The sequence below is a fragment of the Lagopus muta genome, chromosome 10 (genome assembly GCF_023343835.1).
Source record: "Lagopus muta isolate bLagMut1 chromosome 10, bLagMut1 primary, whole genome shotgun sequence".
Lineage (NCBI taxonomy): Eukaryota > Metazoa > Chordata > Aves > Galliformes > Phasianidae > Lagopus > Lagopus muta.
The window spans coordinates 14,436,000-14,448,640 of NC_064442.1; the positions used below are offsets into that span (position 1 = coordinate 14,436,000).

At 33.5% G+C, this 12,641-nt stretch overlaps 1 protein-coding gene across 13 annotated transcripts in view; it reads left to right on the forward strand.

The window, feature by feature from the left end:
• Positions 1–12,641, forward strand: part of ENTREP2 (endosomal transmembrane epsin interactor 2) — a 168,644-nt gene that overhangs the window by 44,762 nt on the left and 111,241 nt on the right. The window lies entirely within an intron of this gene.

The window sequence follows — 12,641 nt, forward strand, 5'->3', positions numbered from 1 at the left end:
TTTGTTAATTATGATCTTTATTTTATTCTGTAAAAAGAATGCATAGTTTCAATTATTCTTACGTACCACATTGAGTTTGGATGAAGATGCATCTAAAATGTATGGAATGATACTAATTTTGCAATATAATTTAGGAAATAATTGAGTAAGAACTCAGTATTGTTAGGTTTGAGAAATATTTGGTAGTCTTTCCTTATCTAAAGCAGGCAGCAATCTGAGCAAAGTAATTAATTGTTTCTATTTGTCAGTTAAATTTCTCCTCAAATACAGATTCCCTCTAAGTGGTATGTTCCTTAAGGGGATAGGAAGATTAATTCGGGAAAACTATTTTATTTGCTAAGAATGAATAAAACAAGATGTTTGGCACATGTGATTTTAGAATGCAATGCAGTGGTAAAAATCCAGAGTGCATCAGCGATAGCTGTACTGAATCACAGTACTGAATACTGTGGTATGTTGTGTTTTTCTAGTGTACGTGTGTTACAGAAATTGGATCACTTGGAAGAAATAAAATATGGTAAAGTCTTGGTTAATTTTTGATGAGCAGTGTATGTTCTGATAAAAATTAACTAATATTGTTATTAGTAGACCTATAATTGATTGCCACTTGAAGTAATTCACATGTTTGTAAAGTCTTACAGTGAAATACCAATTAAAATGAACTGAATAATTTGATGTTAAATGTTAACTCATAAGTTAATGAATTTAACTCATGAAGAGACATTTATTGTTTGATTTGCTGCTCACTCCTACTTTTAGAAATATATAAATATAAAATACTATTTCAACTGGAATTGTATTTTCTTATTGTATGTGTACATAAGATTTGTCTGTAGATGACTCTTGATCCCACTACTAAGGGTTAATGCTTCTTAAAATGTATTTTAATGTCTTTTACCACATTAATTTTCCTGTGTTCGCAGACTTTCTTCGCAAGTATCATGTTAACAGACATTTCTATATGTAAGCATTATTGTAGTAGGAATGCCATTGCATTACTCTGATAACCTGAGTGGTGGTTGTATGTGATTGAAGTCTTCATTTTAATGCTTTAACACATAATTCATGCAGAAATAAACTTAGAAGAACTTGCAGTATGCATTTATAAATTGAAAAACTCTCAGTATGATTGGAGTGTAATTTAGGATTGCAAAATAGATTTCCATTCCACGCCAAGAAAAATTACAGGACTTTCGTTTTTCACTTTTTGTATTTTCTGCTTTGCACACTGATTCATTATTGCTTGCCTGCCTTTGACTATAGTACGGTTTAAGACTGTATTTAGAAGAGAATAAGAGTCTTGCAGTATTTCAGCAAATGTTTTTCAGTTCCTAGCTGTCACTTTCTCTCAGACAAGTATGGAGACTTACGGTTTAAACTTAATTCTAATAACCTATTACCTATACATTATGCTGCTTTTCATTGTATCTTTCTAGATAAATACTTCTTGAAATGGATTGTTGCTGAACATAAACTTCATTCTTTTCTGTATTATTCTTCTTTTTCAAAATATATTTCTTGTGATAGCATGATTAGTGTTCCCATCAATCTACCTTAATATCTCAATATGTATATATATTTATGAAAAAGTGTTAATATTTCTGAATATAATAGTGCCATAATATCTAATTGGAAAAATCTTACAAAGATTGATGTAATAGACATTAAAGTACTTGACTTATATTTTTCTTTTACTCATACTTAGTCTTGGAGAGACTCTGGTATTCATTATGTGTAAACAAATACAGGTATCTAGTACTGCTTCTATGCCACAGTTACAAGTGTGTCTCGTTTAGACAGTGTTAGAATTTGGCTTGATAATTTAAATAGAAGATCCATTGAGTCACAGACATTTTGATGAATATGCAGTTCTAAAGAAAGGTAGTGATCATGCCGGAGATGAGAGCGTGAAATCTTCAATGGCTGAAAGAAGTGAATTATTGCTTAGTAGATACATTGAAAACTGGACTATGGTTAGAATTAATAGATATTCATGAAGCATGCTTCCATTTTCAAAAGTGTATTAATGTATTTTAAAAAATAATAGTGAAATTAGAAGCACTTAGTCTGTAGTCAGTAGTGTTCTGCATGTGTCTTTACGTGGAACTTAACTCTGACTTGCCTAAGATGACATGGCAGAGAATTCTTTTTAACCAGTTGTCTGTATGGCAAGAAAAGGATATTCCAAATTGCTGGTTGTCCTTTGTCTGAAAGACAATTTTCAGCTACATCATATATTCTGTGAGATTCGTGTAGTTCACTTAGTAATGAAAATTAATTTATACTTCATATGCTGATGCTAACAGAGCTTCAATTAATGTATTAGGACAAAGCAATACTAGATTCAAATCTATGTTATTAAAACAGTGAGATGGTAGTGTTAATAAGGGTTCATGTGGTAAATATTGCCTTTGACAAAATGTGCATATGTCATGTAGCAGCGTTTCACATGTCCTTCTGCATTTTTTCCCATAAGAATTTGTCACGGTATCCAGATCAGTGAGTTAACCTCTTTGACAAGCAATGTGCCTTAAAAATTGTCTAAGTTTTACCACAACCTATTAATATTGTTTTCTTTTGGTAGACTACTAGGATTTTGTCTGAGCCTACCGTTACTGTATAACAGTTGTTAATGCTGTGTTCTCAAATACAAAAAGTATTTTGTACGCTACAGTGAGTGTCAATTAAAAGAGGAAAAAGTCATAACTAATAGGAAATAAACTGTTTCAGATAACAACGTTGAACTTGTGAGTCTGATTAGTTTGAGTTACTTCAATTGTTACCCTTCTGTTAGAGGAGTACTTGACATAGATTCAGATTTTAAAAACTTTTTGGAGATTGTTTTCTCTTGGAGCTTAATGGCTGCCAAGTGCTTGTGATTACAATAACAGGAGTCGCCTCTTGCTTTTAAAATAATTGAATTTCTTTGCACCAAATTTCTTAGCATTCAAATCTCTTAAAAGATTTGACCAAACAAAAATTCTTCAAATTTCTACCAATATTTTTAACTCTTCTGTTTCTCCATTGCTAGGTGCACACTTTGTATGTTGGCTCTGATAAGTGATGGTAGTGGTTTAGATTTTGTCCTCTGGTATAACATTTCCATTCCCGTACCAGATTCCAGTAGGCTGATGCATAAACAAAAGTTCACCTGCAGAACAGTTGAAGAAACTGAACTGAAGTTAGTTTCTTATGCTGCAACTAAAGAAAGTGAATGTGAATTAACTTGTTATTTTTTGAGTAGTTTTTCTCATCAGCTTGTATCATGTGTATGAAGAGAGGTATCAGGGAAATGTTTAGATTAGAATTTGGCGGAGTATAAACAATGAATGAAAGATTTTTGTGGTAAAAAAATGGTTATTTATAAAAAGGAAGGAATGTAAGTCCAGACTGGGGAGAATTCCTATTTATAAATTATAGCTGAATAAAAAAAACCTGCCATCTAGTGAAGTTATTGCTTCCAAAACTCATTTGGTATGCCAATCTGAATTACACTGCAACATTCTCTATATGCTGAGCTATATTTATGTATCAGGACTCCAAGAGAAGTCATTCAGTTTTCTAGAGTTTGTCACCGATTCTTCTTTAATTGTTTAATTACTGATTATTTCCTTTAACATCACTAAAGAATTTTTTTAGAAATTAAATACTTCTCTTACAGGTCAAGTTTTCGCCACTACCTTCCGCTTCTCTTCCCATAGCATCGTATGTTGTTTTACTTGGAATTAATATTTTGAGATCTAGATTAATTACTACTGCTGTGATTTGCTTATGAACATTCATATGTGTTGACATTTTATTTTGTTTTTGTCATTTCAATGTTAAATTTCAAAGTTAGTTGCAGAGCTAGCTTTCAAGGCTTGTTTTAGTATGGCTGAACATATATACGAATTGCTGGAGTAGTAAATCTTTCTCTGACCTGGTTGACTGTTGTATTTCAGTAAATTACCCATAAAAACAGAGAAATGGATACTTCACTATTCAAAGTAATATGAAATAATAAAGACTGCTCTTTTGAGCATTGTTAGAATTTTAAAACACCCTAAGAAAGCTTTTCCTGAAGAGCAGACAAAGCCTGCCGGGGCTGATGCTTAACTCTTCTGGACAAGCACATCTCTGTTACAGCAGAGACTTCAGCAGCAGCCCCTTCTGCCATGTCAGCAGTTAATGCTAGCACAATACCTTGGCAGTAGGGAACTGTCACAGTTCCAGAGTCATTGCTGCTACTTAAGTGCAGGGTATGGTATGGGTGTTACATTTGCCTCTCTTCAGTCCATCAGTAATTCCCCTGTTCTCACACGTTTTCTAAATATATCTGCTAATGGTTCTTCCATCTCATTTGCTCTTTCTTTTAGAAATGTAGGCTGCAGCCCATCTGGTCCTGGACTTTTTGGCAGCTTTTGCACATTTCTAATTTCTTCAATTCTTTCTTGGCATGAGCCTTATTTCCTTCTCCTTGGGAAATTAATCTCTGCTTCTGACATCTGCCTCACTTCCTCTGTAAGCACCAGAGGAGCAAATTTATTTTATTTTTAGGGATATATCTCTGTTTTCATTTTTTAGGCCTTTGTGGTCTCCCTAATTGGTCACTTTTTGTTTCTATACTAGAAATGTCACAATATTTACCTTTGCTTCTTAAATAACTTTCTCCTCAGGCTTGAGTAGTTTTTCCACACTATAGATATTTTAGTCCCTTTCCTGTTCTTAATTCTACCAAACATAGCTTCTTACCATGTGGTCATAAGGAGAGAAGGAATTAACTACTTCTAAATCCTTGGAGTCTGTTATATCTTTATAGTTGTATCTTTTAGACACAATTGTGATAAAATGCATTTCTGAAGATAAGCAGCGTTTGTTTAACCATAGACAGGATGTAGGTATTGTCATGTTAGAAGGCTGAAATATGACGTGGTCATTTTACAGAATTACATGTTAATAAGTATGTTTTCTGTCCAGAGAGAGTAAGCAATGAAAATGGTACTTTCACAGTATGCCAGAGCCTTTTCTCCCTGTATGCTTGTAGGCAGTGCAGCACGAATTGACTACTACCTTTGAGATGCTGCAGTAGTATATTATAATGAGGCTCATGGAAAAGCTAAGTCTCTAAGCTTCTGTAATTTATGGTTTGTGTATGACAGAGGGATGGATGTGAGCGGTACAGTCAGAAGATCTGGTGTAGTCCCTTAGAGCTTTTACTTGTGGTTTTACACATCTTTTTCTTTGCTGATTTACATAGCACTGTAGTACTAGAAGGCTGATTAAGGGGGAAAAACCAGTAGTCTTTTGGCATATTTTGATCTCTTTTCAGCTGATTATCAGACTAAAATGTTCATTGATACTATTTTCATATTTATTTTTGTAGAACAATGTAATTAAAAAAAAGAGCATGTTCACTTTTTTTTTTGCTTCCAGTTGAGTTGAGGATGAATTATGAGAGCAGATTAGCTTTAAGCTGACATTCTTAATGAAAATTCAGCCCCTTAAAATACTTCAGTAGCTTTATTCTGTTTGAGGAGACCTGTAGTTTGCAGTAGAACAACAATGTGACAACAACATATATGTGTTTTTGAGTGGATTTATAATTATAGAGATAAATACGAAGTTACTGCTTTTTTCCTTCCCTTCTTTCCTAAGCAGCACAGTACAAAATCACTACTTGTATTTGATTGGAAAACCAAAAGATTGGCTCTGTGGCAAGAGATCTGCTTTTCTCTGGTACTTGTTCAGTTGGTATAGAAAACAGCAAGGACTTGGCTGCTTACTTTCTGCTGAAATTCTCCTTGTGGGTACAATAATGAAGAAGAAATTGTATCATTTTTCTAACACTGAAGTGGCCAAAGGTTTAGAGATACAAAGCAGCAGGGAGCAGCCTAGATGTTGTCCTTCCTTTGTTGTTCTTGCTGCCCTGATAAATTTCTACTTGCATGGAATGGAGGAGCAGAAACTTAGTCATGCTGGGTAGAGAAATGCACACAGGCCTTCTTCCCCAGCGGAGAAAGTAGAAGCATTGTGGTGTGTTAGCCTTCGCTGATACCACGTAACTTTTGTCAATGAGGATAATTACACATGAATAAGTAATTGCTATTAATATTTTGGAAAAGACAGATGCAAAATATCTGTGTATTTGAACTTCACAACCTGCTTCTCTCTAATTACGCTGCTGTCAGGAGGGGCAGCTTGCACAGCCTTTTGATGCCTGTCCTTGTCAGCAAGACAGTATGAGCTTTTATTTCCTCTGGGCATTCTGCTACAGATGTTATGGAAGGTTAATTTAGACAGTGCAACATTTTGTTGGGACTTCTGTTTGTTCTGAAGGTGAATTGTTGCAGCAGTGTGACAGTTGCAAAAGTAACATACTGTATATATGGAAGAACCCATTAATGCAGACACTGGAAAGATAAGTTCACTCTCATGTAAATTTACTGAAAAATTACTGCAATATAAATGCATTCTTTTTAATGTATTAATTTCAGATTAGTGATCTAGCTGGCTCTTTCATTTACGTATAGCATTTTGTAAACCCTTGTAAAAAGTAATTTTCTAATTGAAGTGTGTTCTTCTATCATCATGGAAAATGTTTGAGATTACCTATTTTATTAGGTTATTTAAATTTTTTTTTATTTTTTAAATTTTTTATTAGGTTATTTAAAGAATGTAATTAATGCCATTATTTTCTTTGTCAGATAATATATTGAAAAGAGATATGTCTGAAGTAGTTGCAAGTTTTATATCTGGCTGATATGGTCCTAATTCTATTAAAAATAATGTTGGAAGTTATTTTGATCATAGGGGATACATGTAGAGGCAAGCACACGTGAAACCTGCAACTTAACTCTGCAGCTCACTGAGCTGGGGAGAGAGGGGGACAAAAGGAGCAGGTTATTGTGAGGGTTTGAAACATGCCAAAAAAGTTTTCTAGATACTAAAATAAATTACTACAAATCTACATGCAGATGTTTGTCACACTGTGAATAATGGTAGGGAGATGATAGAATCAGCAGAGCAACTGTCAAAATTATCTGTTTGGACTAAGTTTTTCATTTTCCAATGAAAACATAAGCTTCAGAAATGTGTGAATGTTAAAATGAAAACAGCAAAAAATGAGTAGATACTGAATTATCTAGCTTTGTCAAATTTGTTTAATCACTTTAGGAGCTGAGAGCACTAGAACTTTATTACTAAATAAGGCCTACTGGTACAGTTTCTAAAAAATATTAAAATCAACTGTAAATCGTTACCTCTGTAATATAGCATCACAAAAACAACACATAGTGTTAACATGTAGAATGTTACAGTGCTAAGCTCACTTATGTTGCAGTCCTTTAGCCTGATCATGTGTGGAAAAAATTTGTATTGCCATCAAAATATCTACGTATCTAAATTGCCTTTACTGATAGAGAATTTCTTTGGGATATTGAATAGTAGACTCTCATTATAAGATATCAGAGGAGATTAGTTTTGATACTATCAGGTATTTCCCTTTATCTGTCCCTGTGTATGCAGAGACAAAGTCAAATTTTTGACTCTGGAGTTCTTCAGAAGCTTTAGAAGCAGCTATTGGATCCCTGCATTTATTGTTATATATTACTAAAGAATGCCACAGGAGGAAACTGAACTACTTGTTCTGGTTCTTAAGTACACTTTGTTTTTCATCTTGCAAATCCTGCTGGAACTACACAGTACCTTGTTCTATTCATGCACCATGCTCTTGGTGGCAGCTTTCTGATGATTAGTTTGAAAATGAGCTGTACTGACTCTTGGCCAAAGCCTCAGTAGTGGAAGCCATACCTTTTTCTTAGAAATTAATGACAGTAGCATTTGTTATAAACTCAAATAACATATTTTTTTATTAGTAGCATATATTAATTTTTTCACAGAAACAAAAAACAATGAAAATTGCAACAAGTAATAAATTAATTGAACTAAAAGTTTGTGCAGATGGAAACAAGTCAGTAGGGCCTTTAACAGGGTCAGGTAAAATTGTGCATTCCAAATTTTAATTTTGGAAGTCTTTACTTGAAGTATTTACTTTTGAAAATTTAAACAGTTGAGTGTAATTTAATAATTATAACAAGATTTCAGCTTTCTCTGAAGTCAGATAGCCTCATTAGACCTAGTCAAAAGGAATTATATCTGTGGGCAATTTAATTCAATTTAGTACTGTTTGGAATGTAATGGTTATATATACTTCAGGATAAAACAACATAATTTGTGTTTCTTCAGTTAGAAGCATTAAATCTTTAACATGCTGTGTTGCAGAGCAGAGAATATTCCTGCCTGTTTAATACAGATCATTACTAGAGACTGATAGAGAATATTGTTGTTAAGACCTTTATTTTAATTTGGGCAAAGGACATGGAATGCTCAATTAAACAGATTTGAAATGCCAATGCTTTTTCATTATCAGTCACCTCTTGGCAAATGTTGAGAAATAATTTTGAAAACGATATATCGAATCATGAAATAAAGGAGTCTTTATTATGAAGGAAATAACAGGAAGCTAAATTTTGCTTCTTGTGCACTTGGAAACCATTAGACAACAGTGTTACTGTGATTACCTTTCCTGTGCAGTAAGTTTTATAATTGGGTTCACTTTAGAATGATCTGTGGGTTATATATTTAATTACATAAATTGTAATTAAATCAACCTTTAGCTTTTTCTTCTGATATTTTTGTGTTGTGCACTTCATAGCTGAATAAATAAGGTCAGAAGGGATCTGTAGGATCGTGTAATATGACTGAGCCCAAAGAGCCTCAACCGTGAGCACCAAAACTACTCCTGGAATCATGGCAAACAGGCCAAAATAATGTAATTTCAATTCCAATTTCAAAAAATGTAATTTTCTGTTGCCTTTGTGATGAACATTCCACCATGCTAATAGATACAGCATTCCAATAAATCTAATAAATCTGAGAAAAAAACTAGGATCTGAATCTGCCTAGTTTTAGCTTCTCACTGTTATTACTTTATTATGTTTCTTTATACTTGGCTCAATAGGCACTTTAGTTTGGCTCATGGTAGGATCTCGTGTTGGTCACAGTTTCGACTCAGGTCTGTTTGGGCATTCTTTTATTGTGAATTGGGTAGGAAAAAAACCCATATGCTTTAAAGCCTGATTTTTTTAGGATATGAATTTTGATAGTTACCTTTTTATAATGGAACTACATAAGACAGGGTAGAAATTATTGAAGCCTCCCTTCAGGCTCCATGCAGGCACTGCACGTTGCACCATGCCAAACAAAGGAAACAGTGCCCATCGCAGTCTTCAGTCTTTGGATTTTGTTTTTAAATAGAATTAGTTTATTAAGATAAAATAAATACTTGTAATATTAATAATAAAGTGAAACAAATACAACTTGATTTAATGGGAACTGATTTGTATTCGTAGAATTACATGTTGATACATTTTTTTATTTCTGCAAAGCTTACAGAGGGACCATTTGAAGAGAGTACAAATAAAGACTATTATCAGTTAATCAAGGTAACATAATAATGCATTATACTCATTATTAGGATTATGACTAAGGATTACAACTAAGGAAAAATAGTCTGAAATAAGGTGAGGTATGAATTTACAGTCAGGTAGAGTTTGTGAGTAGTTTTCCAAAACTACCAAGTTCAGTATTTGCCTTCCAGTAATACATATAAAATTCTAGGGGTTCTTAGAAAAGAAATACAGAACAAGTCATAATATCTTGTTATATGTGTCACAGTTTAAATCCACATATTGAATGCTGAGTGCAATTCCAATTACCTCATTGAAAATCTAAGAGAAGGGTGATAGGAATGATGACTCTTTGTCTTGATTAAGGCAGCTCCCATTTTACAGATGACATTGCAGGCCTTGAAAAGGTCATTAAGAAATAGTAGTTTGTAACTTTTCTTTGCACAAAAATGGCAAATTTTAGAAGAAACAAAGTGTTTCTTGAGACGTCACATACTTCAATCGTGGAACCCATCGTAAGGAAGCTGATTGAATCATTTTCTTGGCTATATTTCACTAGTCAGTAAAGCCTTCAGAGATCTGTCCTGAATCAGAGTTATATCATTGTTTATGAGGTTGTATCATGATTAAATAAGCTTAAAGCATGTAATACATTTCTTCAAATGTCATATATTCTTTTCCATCTCATCTAATGACATAAATACTTATTAATCATTATACAAAATATAAGAAATGTAACATGCTACTTATATTTATAGTATCATTGAAGAAGAGTGCTCTGAGTGTTGAATACTGTTCTGAAGCATAATGTAATGTTCAAAGTTTGTTTTCTTGCAGTGTGATTGACAGCCATTTTGATGCTGACTTGAGTTGTGTATTAGTGTCAAGTAATTGTTTGGGGAATTACAGCTGTCTTTCATATTAGTTTTTCCTAGTTTAATGTTCAGAGCAAAGCGAACAGAAAACATAAGGCAGAATGCTGTCGGTGATAAATGTAGTTTTAATGGCATGTGCGGGTTGTAAAATAATGTGTATGTAGCTACTTGCATTTTGAAATTAATGTACGTTCTTGAACTTGTCTATTAAGAAAGATGAGAGCATTGCAGACAAATCTACTGCTGTGTGGATGGGAAGTTCTCTACCCATTTTTTAGAATACTCAAGTGGATAAATATTCAAAATAACTATATAATTTTTAATCTGTTATCAAAAGTGGTTTCCTATTAGAAACATGAAAAAGAAATAGGAAGTATCAGAATAGAAAAAAATAAGTGCTAAGTATGCTCTATTTTTGAACATTTTCACTATAGTTGAGCTCTCTTACTCCTAATGGTTTTTGTTACTATTTATTTGTAAATTGAGATTTGTTTACAATTTGTTTATTTTGAAGATAGGACTGGAAAATTAACACGACCCATTAGTGTTAGGGCTAAAATATATTTTTCTTTCAACATGGAAAGTATTACGGTCTTAATGCTTCATAAGCTGTCCCTTGAAAAGGCAGAGTGGGGAACTCACATTTTGCATTCTGTGCAAATGAGTGCACTGTGATATTTAATTAAGTGTACATGTTGGGTCTGCAATGTTTGAAACCCATTCTTGATACACTGGGTATATTTTTATTTGAAGCTGTTTTAAGAAACGTATAATTTAATTAAAGCCAGTTATTGGAATTATTAAATGGGATAATTCCACGCCGAATTTTTAATTGCATTCTTGAGTTAATGCCTGTCTTACAGCCCCCCTTGGTATTTTGCAAAATATTTTTCATCAGGTTGATAATGCAAAGATAATTAAGGCTTATCATAGTACCTGTGTTAGTTAAATCTTATTTCTTCTGTTTGGGCTCATCCTATCTAGTAATTGTAGTCGCTTACCAATTAAGTATATGCCAAATGCATATATTTATTATAGTTTAATTGATGTGTTCTCTAGAATCACATAGAAGTCTGGCAGATTGAGGGGAAGAAAAAAGAAACAAAATGAAAGGGAGCGAGGAAGAGCAGACTGACTTGACCCTTCATATCTAGGCTGTTAAAGATGACATCTTTGTGTGGACTTCAGTTTGTGAAGAGAGATATAGATTAGGGGGTTTGAAAAGAGAACTGAAATGTGTTCTCTTTTCACTCAAGGAGTATATTATTTATTATGAATCTCTTTATGTTTTGCTGACAGAGGCAGCTTCTTAAATGGGTTTTAGTTTGATCAAATATTGGTTTTACTGTTGATGTGTTAGAACTCTGTCCTGTGTCTTTTCCTTTTAAAATGTTACAAAAGTCAATCAAACGTGTTCTGTGTGATGCTGTTAGATATTTCTCACATTTTTTTAATGAACTGAATACTTTGAACGCTCTATGCTGCAGTGAAGCATAAACAGCATGTCACTGTGTTCACTATCTATTTTTTCACTTATTTGAAAGACAAAATGTTACGACAATTTTTTGGTAAATTTAGTTTAATTTATACATTGATTTGTTTTTAGTTAAATGTGGGCATCTTTGTTATCTTCATCTTATACTTAAGCAGTATGTTCATTGACAACCACTTGCTAAAAAAAAGCCTATATTTATGCAGATACACTGCATGATCCATTTTGGGTTCCTTCGTTAGTAACCTGATGTTCAAGAATGAATATTTAGAAATACCATGATCCTTCCAGAAATAAATGGGTTATGAAGGAAAGCATAATGAATCTGGAAGAGTTATCTTACAAATTCTCTCTCCATTTTTCTGTATTTGCAAAGCTGCTGCATTAGCAACAGAAGCAAAGAGGACAAACATAAGCATTGCAATAGTAATTTCCTTATCAGTGAAGCCCAAATTAAATAGTAGCATGTTAGGAAAGCATGATTAGGTCTGTTTTGCACGACTATAAATACTTCTTCCCAATGCGGTTTCATCTGCAGACTTACTGAGGTACAGTTGCACTTTTCAGCTGAACCATTTCATCACATGTGGCCTTATATATTGTGGCTGGAAAGGTAAAGAATGTAATGCTTAGCCTCACGCCATGTCTTCTTCACTTACAAACCTGTTCAAGTCAGTCAGTATAAAGTTACAGGATTCAACTTTTTATTACTTTGGAGATGGGTGAAATGTAAGAACTTCATCTGCAATCTACTGAGAGCAAAGGTGACTGATGGCTCCTCTCCCCACCTCTCCCCCCTCCTTTCCAAACAAGTTTTGATGTCCACTG